Source organism: Hibiscus syriacus, unplaced genomic scaffold, assembly GCF_006381635.1.
Source record: "Hibiscus syriacus cultivar Baekdansim isolate YM2019G1 unplaced genomic scaffold, ASM638163v2 tig00111053_pilon, whole genome shotgun sequence".
NCBI classification, from domain to species: Eukaryota; Viridiplantae; Streptophyta; class Magnoliopsida; order Malvales; family Malvaceae; genus Hibiscus; species Hibiscus syriacus.
The window spans coordinates 823914-840656 of record NW_024062964.1 but is presented as its reverse complement, the minus strand read 5'-3'; positions in this window follow the sequence as shown (position 1 = coordinate 840656).

Genomic DNA, 16743 nt, shown 5'->3' with positions numbered 1-16743 from the left:
ATATAATAGTCATATTTCTTTTTCATTCATATACAATACAAAACTTTCATATCTCATTTTCATCTTTTACTTTCATATTCACTTTCACATTTCATTTTTCATAATTCGTACTTTCACATTTCAGAACTCATTCTCAAATTCAAAACTAGTTTTCTTATTCAAAATTTATTTTAGATTTATAACTTAATTTCATATTCATATCTTATTTTCAAGTTCATAGCTCAACGCATATTTATGAGAATACAAGGTATATGAGTTAGACGAGTGTACGCAATAAGTACTTCAGTGCTATCATCAAAATCAAACTATGCACTCCAAGTGCAATCATATCACTTGCTCCAACAGTGCTATATAGAATGTACACAAATGTACGTGATCATAATCATAATCACTCCACCTCATGGCATGACAATTGTACCTACGACTCTTAATGCAACATATAATGGATTTTTCCATTAATTATTGTACGTTATTTAATATCAAAGATATCAATATATCGACATAAATGACTTTTCATATCATAACATAATGGGCAGTTCATACCCTTAACATTTTATTTCCGCATAACATTTATATATCATAATCATCCTCAATTGACTTTCTTGAACAATAAACACATCATATTCGTCATGAAATAAATAATCTTAACTATCATGCCAAATGTAATAAAGTTGACTCATTTCAACATTTATAATAGCATATAACATAGGAGTAAAATGAAAACATAATCTATGACAAGTTTCATATGTTGGCAGTTTGCACTACCTTTAAAAAAAATAATAGTATGCATTAATATACACACTTAAAAAATTATTTTGTTTATACCAATTGAAACTAAACTCGAATATGAATCTGACCATATAAGGCACTCATTCTAGTTGACTTACAGAAGCTATTTTGAGGAGAATCTGCTGCCTAATTTTCTGACCTATCCTCAATTAAAAATTCATATCTTTTTGTATACCTCTTGAAATCAGTAGACGTTTCTTATCAACAAAACTAGACTGATATAAAAATCCAACGGCATAAATCACCCCTTAATAATTTCACTAGAATTTATGGTGATTTTCTAATCTTACTGTTCAGAACACAAATTGGGCAGATTTCACTAACTTATATTTTCAGCTTATTCACTAATTCTAGTAGTGTAACACCCCCGACCCGGATATGAATCTGAGGTGTCACACTGACATATCGAATCATTTACTTGCATAAAATAGTGAGTAATTTAAAAACTTTATAACATATAATTGACCAATTTACATAAAATACATTTTCATTATTGCAAAACCAATCAGAGCGTGCATAATTCACTTATTCATTTAAATATAACTTATTCAAAGCGTGTACAAAATTATTCAGATATTATACAACATATTCTTTTGAATACATGCCAACATGAACTTATATATATACTAACATACATATTGTTCATTTATTTTTTTCTGATCTAACCTTTAGTAAGGATAACTGACCTGCCTTGCACCCCAACTATCCATAAACTTGTAAGAACCTGCGTGTGAAACACTCACACGCTAAGTCTATGACTTAGTGAGGCAATAAACATATAATGTAAACATTATCTAATAATCATACATAAACAATTACTACTATCATTCCATACAATTCATATACTTTTACATGTAACAAATACATATATACACACACATATATATATATATCATTATTATTCATATCTCTTATCACTATCATTGATTCCTTTTATCATATGATCTTATAATTACCCTTGTACAATCATATATCACACATAACATTTCATAAGGAAACAAGTATATAATCATATCGAGTTTTTAATATTATCTCTTTATTAGCCCATGGTATATATGTGAGAACTGTAGATACGTGAGTCTATTGAGGTTATGCACCACTATGCTGTCACCACAGCTCGTATAAATGTCTCGAAGGACCTATCCAGAGGTCATAAAGATCCTCGATAACTATCCAGAGGTCATAAAGATCCTCGGTAACTATCTAGAGGTCATAAAGATCCTCGGTAACTGTCCATAGGTCCCGAAGAACCTAGGTAAATTGTCCATATGTTCCTTAGAACATATGTAAACCCTCGAATCTTGGCATGCCAACTATACCTCTAGCTCTCGTATAACATAACATGGGTATTAGTATTTATGTTATCACACTTTCACATATTCACATGTACATGTCACTTTCATATGATTCATATTCATATGTCATTTAACTTGTAACACTTCTCATGTTCATATAACATGAATATCACTAGTATCTCTTGTTATTAGATGTTTCACATATATCATATATATCACATTCATCTTTTCATTTATTTACATAAGCCACATAACATTTACAAGAACATATCCACACATATAATCAAACATACATGCATTTTCATATCATTCATTTCACTCTATATATCCTTATCACATAGCTTATTTGATCTCTCATGTTCTTATGTAATCACATTTATATATCACACAACACATAGAACATGTTAAACATATCACATACAATAATATTTTAAGAGTTAATTCTTACCATAGTAACTCCGTCAGTGGCTCATCGTAAGCCAACGTTCGTTCTATAAGTACAATTTAAATTGCACTCACCTTAGCCTTGTTTTCTTTGAATCAATCATAATCCTTCGATTGTTCCGGAACAGTATTACGCTCTAAATCTACATATAAATACATTGATACATATCAGTATACTAATTACATTAGATATATCTTAAACTATCACTTCTTAGGCTAAGAGAAAAGCTAATTTCAACTCTTAATGAAGGTATGCATCGATGCACTATACAGTGTATCGATGCATCCTTAACAGTGCATCGATGCACTTACTTGTGCATCGGTGCACAAAATACATTCGATGTTTTTGTATCAAGGGAGTGCATCGATGCACGCCTTATGCATCGATGCACTAATTGCATTCGATGTTTCTTCTTTAAAGGGTGCATCGATGCACTTTGAATGTGCATCAATACACCTTACCCATAAATTATATTTCAAGCCCGAAAATTATCAACTCTTCACTCAATTCTTCTATTTTAAGCCCCTATCATGTCATTAAACTCAACTATCACTTCATAAACCACTTATATCCATATAAAAATATCTTTATTTTCCATATCTCTTCATGATTCTTAAGAATCATACCCAATTTTTTATATTATCTAAACTTTGATTTAACACTTATAACTTCTTATTCACACCTATGAAAAGTCAAATTTCATCTTAACGTTCATTTATTAACTCTTTTTCATAAATTCACTTTAAAACTCATTTTCTTTAATCTTTTATAACCTCTTCATCTTTTGATTTTAAGATAACTTAAGCTTTCCCTAAGCTTAAGTATCACCTAATGATTAAAACCCCACTTAAATTTTAGATAATAATCAACAACTAAGAAATCTTACCTTTGCCATGGAGCTTACGGGGAGAAGAAGGAAATAAGCTTCTAGATACTCCCCACTCATATGTTTATCTCTTTAATACGAGAAAAATATCTTTTTCATAAAAAGACCATTATATCCCTTCCATAATTCCCTAATTACCATTTAATCCAATACTGAAATATTCATACTTAAATCATTGAACTTTTTAATAAATTATAATTTTGTCACCAAATTTTTAAAATTTACAATTTGGTCACTAACCCATAATTTGGGATGTTACAAATCTCCCCTCCTTTTAAAAAAATTCGTCCTCAAATTTTTCATTGCACACTTTAACAAGAACATATCTTTTAATATTCTTAAGTTGTTTTCACAACTTTATTCCTTCACAATTTATAATCAATTATTTGCCTTCCATTTTCCAAAGAATCCAATCCATTACCGCCTTTTCTTTCCTTCAATCTGCCTTTTCCTTTGATATTTCTAAAACTTCATATAATGTCACTTATCACGTAGACAGTAACAATCATCTCACCGCTCTATAACATAAATCCATCTATTTCTTCATAACGCTCTAATTACCTTATAACTATACCAAACTTTTATTCCGTCATCATTTGACCAAAAACACGATTTTAAATCTTCTTCAATTGTGAATAAACATATACTTTATGAAGTCAAACAATCTTTTCGCATCACCTTGCACACTTTTCGTATTTCTATATCAAACTTATCATTTACACTTCCATATAACCTTTATCACATCTGATCCTTTAAACCTCATCCTTTCATTTTTTTATTCCATTTTTTATAACTTTAATAATCAGCTTTACTTATACAAAACCTTATTCTTCACCACCTCTTGTACTTGTATTTTCCTTCCTTAAAGCTCCTTTAAACTTGTAAATACTCTTCTCTTTGCCTTCATCATATTTATATAGGATCCAAATACATAATCATATTCAAATTCATATCATACTTAATTAACTCACTTCATCTTTTCTTTCAATCTTATAACTCTATCACCATTACTATTACAATTAGCAAATATCAACGGTTAAATCTAGGGCACAAGCCCTAATTAATCAATCATATATTCGACCTTTATAAATCCATATACTGATACTCATTATATATACAGAAAAATCCAATCCTTACTTCTCGATATCATAACTCAATTAATTTTTTTTCTTCTCTTCTAATTGCTTTGCAACATAAACCTAACCTTTCCTCGGTTCTTAATTATTGTCTGCACTACAATACACATGATCTTTTCATATTACTTTATACATTTTCTTATTCCTTTATCAAACTTATAATCTATACCTCTTGTATATCCCTTGTCATATCTGATTCTGTAAACTTTATCATTTCCTTATTCCATTACTTTCCATAAATCAAAATATCCTTACAACATCGGTCATATCTTTTCTTTTATACTTCCTCACTCCTTTCATATTACTTTACTCTTCTCTATCAATCCTTAACTTCCCTTAAACACAAGAATCTTTATCTCATTCTCTTCATCACATCCACACTCTTGCTTATACACAATACTATTTACACGTCTAATATTCCTTTTCACATATTACCTCTTCAATAAATCTTTCGTGCTATCATAATCTTTACTTCATTACTTTAATTATTTCATTACCCTATTTCCTTATGCTTTTACATTCCTTTCTTATCCTTGATACTTTTCATTCTTTATCCTTTTTAACCTTTCTTTCAATCCTTAGCTTCCGTCAAACATACATATCCTTTTACTTTAATACATTTACTATCCCACTACTTTATTATTCGACTTATTCCTTTCAATCAAAACATAAACCTCCATTAAACTATTCATATATATATTCTTTACAGTCAAAATAATTTATTCGCTCTTTCCTTCACTTATCAAACCTTCATTCTCTCTCATCCATAATACGATAAAGTTCCTTTAATACTATAATTTCCAATCCATCTGAACTGATTGGCTTTATTTTCTAGCGGAGAATACAACTAATTCATATATGGTTTAAAGTTGAAAATCATATTCTATATCTTTCTTTGATGGTGCTTAACTTTATTAAGCACTAATTTTCTTAATCCTCTAAGATTTTTTTCCTCCAATCCTCTTATTCTGAGCTCTCTCAAGAACTTTAACGCGATTAACCATTTCTTAAAAATGAAAACAAATTTAAAACTAGTAACACTCTTTTAATCTAAGGCACAACAAGCCCTAGACAACCAATCACATGTATCCTTCTTATCTTTCTTAATCAAAATCAATCCAGCAATAAATCTGCTTAACTTATTAAACTTATACTCATATACATGCATGTGTAATTCCATTGCTTCAAGTTCATATATTTGAACTTCGTTTATCTTATGAATTGATTATCCATGTACTTATTCTTGAACTCTTCTACAACAATAACCACGTTACTTAATCTTTTAACATTCTTATGGTGACATTTGTCCACCATACTTCTAGATTACCCATGTAGTAACAAAACTGCTCAATTTAAATTCTCCACTTTGGAGAAATGAAAACCTTCTAACATTATCTTCATATAATTTAATCAAATCTCTATAACAATAGAATATTTCTCAAATTCACCCTTGAACTCGGGTATTCTCAACTCTCTTTGATACATTCATTCTACGAATTATAGCAATATAAAATTAAAATCATACTAAAATATCATTCCACATCATATAATATTCTCTAATCTTATACATGCACTCCCTGAGGTTTTCGCTCTTCTCCCTGCCTGGCCAGGGCAGGTGAATGCAATTACTTTCAGTTTATTGCCTTGTGTTTCTCTCTGGAAACTTTCATATATTAATGTGCTCATATCATTTCTTCTATCACATATCACGTATACATATGATCATCTAATTCATATCATATAATATGTCATTTGCATATGTTCACATATCATCTATCATATCATATAAACATATATATCTAATAAATCATTCTCAGGTATTCACTTATCTTATATAACATAAAAAAAATTAACTCTATTAACAAGACAGCACACTCCTTACCCTATCATATCAGAAAATTTTCCACTTTGTGTTGGCATGTATACTTTTTTTTAAAACACTTTTGACTTCGTTTTTAGCCTAGAATCGGCTAAACCGTAGCTCTGATACCATTAAATGTAACACCCCCAATCTGTACCCGACCCAGATACGAATCCGAGGTGTCACATTGACATATCGAATCATTTACTTGCATAAAATAGTGAGTAATTTAAAAACTTTTATAACATATAATTGACCAATTTACATAAAATACATTTTCATTATTGCAAAACCGATCAGAGCGTGCATAATTCACTTATTCATTTAAATATAACTTATTCAAAGGTGTACAAAATTATTCCGAGATTATACAACATATTCTTTTAAATACATGCCAACATGAACTTATATATATACTAACATACATATTGTTCATTTATTTTTTTCTGATCTGACCTTCAGTAAGAGAACTAACATGTCTTGCACCCCAACTATCCATAAGCTTGTAAGAACCTGCGTGTGAAACACTCACACGCTAAGTCTATGACTTAGAGAGGCAATAAACATATAATGTAAACATTATCTAATAATCATACATAAACAATTACTACTATCATTCCATACAATTCATATACTTTTACATGTAATAAATACATATATACACACATATATATATCATTATTATTCATATCTCTTATCACTATCATTAATTCCTTTTATCGTATGATCTTATAATTACCCTTGTACAATCATATATCACACATAACATTTCATAAGGAAACAAGTATATCATCATATCAAGTTTTTAATATTATCTCTTTTTAGCCCATGGTATATATGTGAGAACTGTAGATACGTGAGTCTATTGAGGTTGTGCACCACTATGTGTCACCACAGCTCGTATAAATGTCCCGAAGGACCTATCCAGAGGTCATAAAGATCTTCGGTAACTATCTAGAGGTCATAAAGATCCTCGGTAACTATCCATAGGTCCCGAAGAACCTAGGTAAACTGTCCATATGTTCCTTAGAACATAGGTAAACCCTCGACTCTTGGCATGCCAACTATACCCCTAGCTCTCGTATAACATAACATGGGCATTATTATTTATGTTATCACACTTTCACATATTCACATGTACATGTCACTTTCATATGATTCATATTCATATGTCATTTAACTTGTAACACTTCTCATGTTCATATAACATGAATATCACTAGTATCTCTTGTTATCAGATGCTTCACATATATCATATATATCACATTCATCTTTCCATTTATTTACATAATCCACATAACATTTACAAGAACATATCCACACATATAATCAAACATACATGCATTTTCATGTCATTCATTTCACTCTCTATATCCTTATCACATAGCTTATTTGATCTCTCATGTTCTTATGTAATCACATTTATATGTCACACAACACATAACATGTTAAACATATCACATACAATAACATTTTAAGAGTTACTTCTTACCATAGTAACTCCATCAGTGGCTCATCGCAAGCCAATGTTCGTTCTATAAGTACAATTTAAATTACACTCACCTTAGCCTTGTTTTCTTTGAATCAATCCTAATCCTTCGATTGTTCCGGAACAGTATTACGCTCTAAATCTACATAGCAATACATTGATACATATCAATATACTAATTACATTAGATATATCTTAAACTATCACTTCTTAGGCTAAGAGAAAAGCTAATTTCAACACTTAATGAAGGTATTCATCGATGCACTATACAGTGTATCGATGCATCCTTAACGGTGCATCGATGCACTTACTTGTGCATCGGTGCACAAAATACATTCGATGTTTTTGTATCAAGGGAGTGCATCAATGCACGCCTTATGCATCGATGTTTCTTCTTTAAAGGGTGTATCGATGCACTTTGAATGTGCATCGATACACCTTACCCAGAAATTGTATTTCAAGCCCGAAAATCATCAACTCTTCACTCAATTCTTCTATTTTAAACCCCTACATGTCATTAAACTCAACTATCACTTCATAAACCACTTATATCCATATAAACTATCTTTATTTTCCATATCTCTTCATGATTCTTAAAATTAAGAATCATACCCAATTTTTCATGTTATCTAAAATTTGATTTAACACTTATAACTTCTTATTCACACCTATGACAAGTCAAATTCCATCTCAACGTTCATTTATTAACTCTTTTTCAGAAATTCACTTTAAAACTCATTTTCTTTAATCTTTTATAACCTCTTTATCTTTTGATTTTAAGATAACTTAAGATTTCCATAAGCTTAAGTATCACGTAATGATTAAAACCCCACTTAAATTTTAGCTAATAATCAACAACTAAGAAATCTTACCTTTTCCATGGAGCTTACGGGGAGAAGAAGGAGAAGAAGAATGAAATAAGCTTCTAGATACTCCTCACTCATATGCTTATCTCTTTAATAAGAGATAAATATTTTTTTCATAAAAAGACCATTATATCCCTTCCATAATTCCCTAATTACCATTTAATCTAATACTAAAATATTCATACTTAAATCATTGAACTTTTTAATAAATTATAATTTTGTCACCAAATTTTTAAAATTTACAATTTGGTCACTAACCCATAATTTGGGATGTTACAAGTAGCGTACCAAATGAACATATATCCATGAATCACAGTTTCCATAACATTTAAGAGTTACTTCTTATCATAGTAACTCTTTCATTGGCTCATCGTAAGCCAATGTTTGCACGATATCATAAATACAAATTAAATATGCACTCACCTGAAGTCCTTACCTTGCAACTTTCCTTAGAAATTCATATTTCATCCTTAAGATTTCCTTAGCTTTAGCATAGCTTAATATTGATTTCAAGTACACAATCTAAATGAACATCATTTACAAAATATGTTCATTTCAAACCACATGTTAGAATCTCACTAACATGGTCACACAATATAAAATAAATTCCTAAAAATCTTTCGATGCTCATTCGATACTAATTCCATGTCACAACATAAATATTGACTTTAACACTTCAAGTTGACCATTTAAATCCCTTTTTATCCAAATTCACCAGAACTTCATCCAAACTTCACATAACCTTTTTTTCAACTTTCCATTTTAACTTTTAATTATGAATTCTTTTAGAATTCATCTCAACTTTTCCATTTTATTATAAATAGTCCTTTGCCTTTTTACTTCAATTCAAGTCTCAAACAACTTAATTAAATTTTCAGCATCTAATTTCCAGCCCAATACCTAAAAAATTCCATTACTACCACTTAAGTCACTAACTTTCTCAATATTTGTCATTTATTACTCAAACTTAGACAACTTCCCAAAATAGTAAAATTTCACATTCTAACACAAAGTGATCACTCTAACATTAATTTACAGCATATTAATTCATGTAGTGAATAATTACACATCAAACCCATAACTTTTTCAAAATTACCAAATAGGTCCCCCTAACTTTTTCAAAATTACAAATTGGTCCAAATATCTTTCTAAAGCTTGTAGGAAGGATCATTCTTACATCATTTCTAACCCTTGTATAATTTTTTCATAATTTTTCTCACTTCCAAAACCTTAGGCTAAATGTTAAGGGGGTAAGGTTTCATGATTTCACTTGATTTCAATTTGATTCGAGCATGAAATCAACCTCTATTCAACATTTTAAAACCTCTACAATCAAACCCCTAACTCAATTTCATCAAATCAAAAACTTCTCCTAATTTAGGGTTTATGCCAAAAATCAATATAGCATTTCTAGGTGGTTTTGATCATCAAACAATCTTGGAAATAATTCTACAATCTCAACAACCTCAAAATCCATTGTCAATTCATAAAATCCTAACATGAATATAAACCCTAAAATTTGGAAACTTAACATTCAAGCAAGATTATCATGCAATAATGATACCAAATGATAGAGCACTTCACATAAAATGATTTTCTATTTCACATTTCGATCCAAAATCCAAAGGAAATTGCTCAAAAATGAAAAATAAAATTTCTCTTATCGAGGTTATGAGGAGCACGAAATAGAGATTGAAAAATGCCTTGTTTTCATGAAAATTCTAGTTAATTTCATGTTATTTTGTCATTTATTAAGTTTAAATGAATTTAAAATTCATTTAATTAGGAAATGACAATTTTACCATTAATGAAACTTTAATTACATTCATACCAAGCCACATGTTGGTTATCATCTTCCAAAGTCAAAGATGAACAAAATATTATACCCTTGACAACTTTATCCATGCATCTTTCCAAGAATTTCAATATTGTCATTTTCATCAAACGATTCAAATTGAACATGAAAATAAATTCTCAAATCCAATGGTCCATATTATTTTCTATCATTTTAAAATGTGAAAATAATATTTCTAATCTTAATTTAATATCCTTCAAATTTCTCAAAGTTTCTATTCGATTTACCAAATTTTCACCTTACTTTAACACTTTATAGTTTTTAGCATAAATTTCGGATAAAAATTTGATTTCTGCCAAAACATCATTATTAGGGTTATACTATTCATTTATAAAGTCAAAATATCTAAAACTTTATGTTTTGACTATTAAATTTTTAAAATTTACATTTTGATCACTAACCAAAATTTGAGTGGTTACAACCATTGTTTTGAAAACCGGACCGGACCGACCGGTTCAACCGGGAACCGTTGCTAGTCCGGTTCAAACTAAACCGATTGAACCGCTATTAGTGAATCGGCCGGAGCCGTTGAACCGTTCGAACCGGGCCGGCTGAAAACCGGAAAAAACTGGGAAAACTGGAAAAAACCGCCAATTTTTTTAATTAAACCAAACGACGTCGTTTGTTAAACGAGCCAAGTCGAACTTGAGTATTGCTGAGCTCGACTCAAACTTTAAAAGTAAGCTCAACTCGACTCAAACTCACGAACTAAAAATTATCAAGTTCAACTGGAACTCGAAATATAATATTGAAACTTCAACTCGAAAAGGCTTGAACTCAAAAAAATTTAGAAGCTCGATTGAAGCCTAAAATTCGAGCTTGATTGAAGCCTAAAATTCGAGCTTGATTGAAGTGAAAGAAAAAATAGTTCACTCTATGCTCACCAAAAGGCTCCATGATTTTGAATGTTAAATTACCTCTATTATTTATAGAAGTTAGTTGGGATGCTCTTCTATGTTTCTTAGCCATGTGGATTGTTTTGTTCTCATATTTTACTCTTTAGACTTTTGGGATGTTCTTCTATGCTTCTTAGCCATGTGAGATTGTTTTTACAAAAAATTAAACTAAACAATATCATTTTGTTATGATTTTTTTAGCCCCAAATTTATTTTTTAATTATAGTTATATAATTATATTTATTATTTAATATGTTTTATCTTAAATATTATGTTGTAGTTAATTTGAATTATTTTGTTTCACTTGATTTTATGGTTTTTAACTCATATATGTTATTATTTGCTTTGAATATGACTTGTAATATATACATTATTTTTTATTAAATATTTTTGGTATTTTTATTTAATTTTTTAAATAATTACGATGTTGTCCGATTCTTCTGATCGGTCGAACTGATTAAAGTAGTTAAACTAGTAAACCGATAGCATGACCGGTTCGCTAACCGGTGCCGGTCTGAAAACCATTGTTACAACTCTCACTTCTTTTTACTAGTTTAATTGGACTCAATCTCCGCGTTTAACGCATCAACGGTCAACACCCTCCAAAAGCCACCGCATTTTAGTCCCAACACGTGTCAGGGATGTATTGCTGGGCCAGAAGTGGAGTTTTAAAGATGTGATTTTGTGGTTGGCGGTAGTTCCAACGACTGCAGTGGGTTTAGAGTTAAGTATTGGATACCTCCGTTGTTCTAGAATTGTTAATTTTTTAAACTAATTAATTGAATTTATTATAAAAATCCAATATTCCAGATTCTGATTGGTCTTTTCCCTTTAAACCAACGGGATTAGATGGAAGGATTAGATTTTAGGGTAAATTACACTGTTCTTCATTGTACTATACTTTCTCCACTATTTTTTCACTAAACTTTCAATTTTTCTATTTTGCTCATTGAACTTTATAAATTAAATCATTTTATTCACTTTCCCGTTTTCTCTCTAATAATTTCTGACGTTGTAATTTTTTTATTTAATATAAAATAATTAAAAAATAAATAAAAATATGAGGTGGTCGGATGCCACCGTCGACCGCCGTAGATGGTTGTCATTTGATCCCAAAATAAGATGGGTCGCTTTGCCTCGACGTCATGAGTTTGAATCCGACCTCCATTTTATCTGAAGTTGCTCCGAAGTCCACGAATTTGATGTTGAAAGTGAGGAAATTGAAACTTTTTAGTCTAAATTCATGGGTTTTTGAATATTTTTCGGTAAAACAACTACCAGATCCGGACTCATGGGGTCGAGACGAACAGACTCATCCCATTTTAGGACCAAACGACCACCATCTACGACGGTCGACGGTGACCGACATAGAGAAAATGGATTAGAGAAGGAAAAAGGGTAAATTACACAATGAATCGTTAAACTTTACTTTACCTCATATTTTACTCACTAAAAGCGACATCGTTTTAGAGTATATTGGAGTTTTTCAAAATGACGTCGTTCTGATTCATGTATCACTTCATAAAGCCGTTAAAAAGTTAACGACAGAGTGAACAAAATAATTCAATCTGTAAAATTCAGTGAGCAAAATAGAAAAATTGAAAGTTGAGTGAGAAACATATGAGAGAGAGTATAGTAAAGTGAAGAATGATGTAATTTATCCTAGATTTTATAACAAAATACATATTTATAAAAGTAATGTAGTAATAAAACTCAAAAACTGATGTGAAAAGACAGTTACATTGAAGGGCTAAATTAAAACTTTATCACTTTTGACTTTTAGAATGTGAAGATTACGAGGTTTCCTTGAAAGGGAGCATATTTTAAGGCTGATTTCAAGGGGCCATGTGTCACAACATGATCTTGACTGCACCATTTCCCTCATTTATCCACTTTGTTTTTTAATTATAGGTATTTATTTTTCAAAAAATATATATATATATAATATTTATATGAGAGTAAAATTTGATTTTAAATCTTTTAAAAATTAAAAATATTTTATTTTATCATTTAAACTTTTTAACATTTTTCTATAAAAGATATCATGCAATAAATTTAAACAACAAAATTAGCTTTAAAATATTTTTAAAATAATAAAAGATTGGTATAATAAATTTTAAATTGAATTAGATATCCAATTAATGTATAACAACAATTAGTATAGATTAATTATGAAACACGTTGATCCTTTTTGGTAGAAGAATGAGAAATCGGAAGTAAGCCTATGAAATAGGCCCTTTAATTGATTATGTATTTAACCATCTTATCCAAATGAAAAGAAACTAGTAGTTTTATGCAAATGCTTTGCTGTAAGGATAAGCAACAAGTTAGCAAAGCATGAGCTGGATATGGTACTGGTACGCCGGATTCCTTGTTCCTCCATAAATTATTAACAAACAACCCCTTTCATATTCAATGCATTCATACTTTGTCCAAATTGTTTTGTCACCGCCATATCCTTCACTAAAACCATATTTATTAATCTTACATTAAAACAAAAACATATATATATATATATATATATAATATTAAAAGATTGAGATATTTTTTCTTATTAGGCTAAAGTAATTACAAAGTAGTATTTGTTCTAAATATGCTCAATAAAAAAATTAAAATATACTCTAAAAGTGATTACGTTTTTAAATGTGACTTATCTAGAATGATCGTGAACGTTTATCGTTAAAAAATTAATTAAAATGTAAATACTTACCTTCAACCAAAATGTAAGTTTCAATAACGATTCGATTTATTAATGTTTTGAGAAGAACATGCAAGCGGGTTAGATGAGTGGGAACTTGATTAAAGTTTATACCAGAAAGTCAACTCAGTGTCGGTTCACATTAAAAACACAAACATAAGAAGTTAGATAAACGAAACTGTAAAATATAACCACCAAAGTTAATCCTTGCTTCAATTAAGAATTTCGGACATAAGCATCACTCTTACATCATACACCTTTGACGATTAAGGAAGAGCGGCACGGATCATCTTTACTGGTAACTGCTAGTATCAATAATAAATTGATTAAATTAGGAGCCAAGAGGCCTCTTAATAAATTAAATGAAGAATATATTATAAAGTAGCAAAAGACAACTTGGTCTGCCTCTTTGTTTCAAGGCTTGGCACGTTCCTATTGGAGTAGTGGATTGGCATTGTGCTTCCCATTTGCCTCAGAAAAAAAAAAAAGCGCCCACCCTCGTCTAACAATCCCTGTCTAATAAAAAAAACCCTTTCTAAAGGTTATCATAAATATTAAGGTAAATTACACATTTATTACCTTAACTATCAGTTTTGGTTTTTTAGTATATAAACTTCTTTTTTTAAATCATGCCTAAAGTTTAATTTTTGTTTTATTTTAGTATCTATATTCAAAATTTAATGTTAAGTTTTGATTCCCCGGAAAGTTTAGGTACTAAAACATACTAAAACTGATAGTTTAGGTAATAAACGCGTTAAATTTTTAATGGTGGGATACTAAAATGAAATAAAACTAAATGTTAGGTACAATTTTGAAAATTTTGAAAACTTAAATATTAAAATGGACTAAAACTAATAATTTAGGTACTAAATACATAGTTTATCCTAAATTTTAATTAGTTATTGGGTTTTTATTAATCAACAAAGCAAAAATAATCATTGTGTTTGTGCGGGGATTGAAATAGCAATTTTCTTAATTTCAATACATGCACTTTATCATAATTTCCTATAACCGATAAACACTTCAATCTTTAATTTAAATTTAGGCATAATATCAAAATAATTTTAAATACTTTTTAAATTAAAATAAATAAGCTAGATGAAAATCTTTTACTAACTAACGATTAATGTATGTTGATGATGAAATGTCTTTACATGTGTTAAACTATTGTATGTCACATGTCATGATGCTCTGGGTAATGTTGTGGCATATGCCATATCATTTAAGACACTGATGTATAATATAACTCAATATGAGAATATGATATGTGTCATGTCATTCATGTGATATAACATGTGATAAGTAAATAATTAAATATATGTAAAAATATTATATTAACATGTATTAATCATTAATAAATTAATTGTTTAATTAAATATGGATATATTAACCAAATGTTAAAATATTTTAAAAAGGACTATAAAGTAAAAAATAATTTAAATAAATATTTAAAAAATTAATTTTGACATTATGTTTTATAATTATAAGGCATGAACTATGGATTTTTTTTTTGTTTAAATTATTTCACAGTTGAATTAAAGTGACAATAGATAATAAAAATTTCAATCCAAAATTAATTTTCGTATCGAGTTTAAGTTTTATGTATAAGTTTAAATTGATTTCAGTCCGAATAGATATTTTCGGATATTTAAATATAAATTATTAGATATCAAAATTCAATCAATTAGATTTTATATATTTTCAAGCAATCATGATGTTTAAGAAAACTGGAGGAACTTATCCGATGTTGAAAATTATGCGCACTCCCCCCCAGCCATTGAATATAAAATAAATAATTTTTGTATATTTTAATGTATGCATGATTATCACTCGAATCATTAAATATATTAGAATCATAAGGTTAACGTGCAATATTATATTAATATACTACGTTTCATATTTATTAAATAAGTTATTTTGTGAAACAAATATTCTAATTATTAAATATATTAGAATCGTTTTTAGCTTGGTCGATGCGGTGTTAATCTTAGTATTAATGGTCAATTATCGGTAATTGTAATTTTCTTTTATTTTATTATATCGTATTTTTAACTTTTAATAATTATGTTTTTATGGCATATTTTTTTTTATCTTTTGACATGTTTTTTTTTAATTTTTTATCGATTTTTTATTGTTCTTTTTGTTTATATTTTTTCAGGGTTGGATTCAAAATCGTCTCGACTGATCAAAATAGAGTTTTTTGTTATCATGATGATATTCTCTACTTTGGACTCATAGATTAGATTTGGATACGTAGTTGTATTCGTGAATAGTTTTCTCACATCACTTGAGTTTGATTTGTGGTTTGTCGATGATCTTTCAGTAGTTTGATTTCATTTGGTGGTTTACTTGCCGATGCAGTCAGATATATTCCTATATATCTTTTGTTTAAGTTATTTGGTTGGGTTTTTAACCTTTTCCTTATGATTTTTGTATGATCTCAAGTGACTAATTTCATGTATTAGTGCTTAAGAAAAATGCATATTTAATTTACGGTTTTAATTGTAAAATTTTATTGTAATTATGA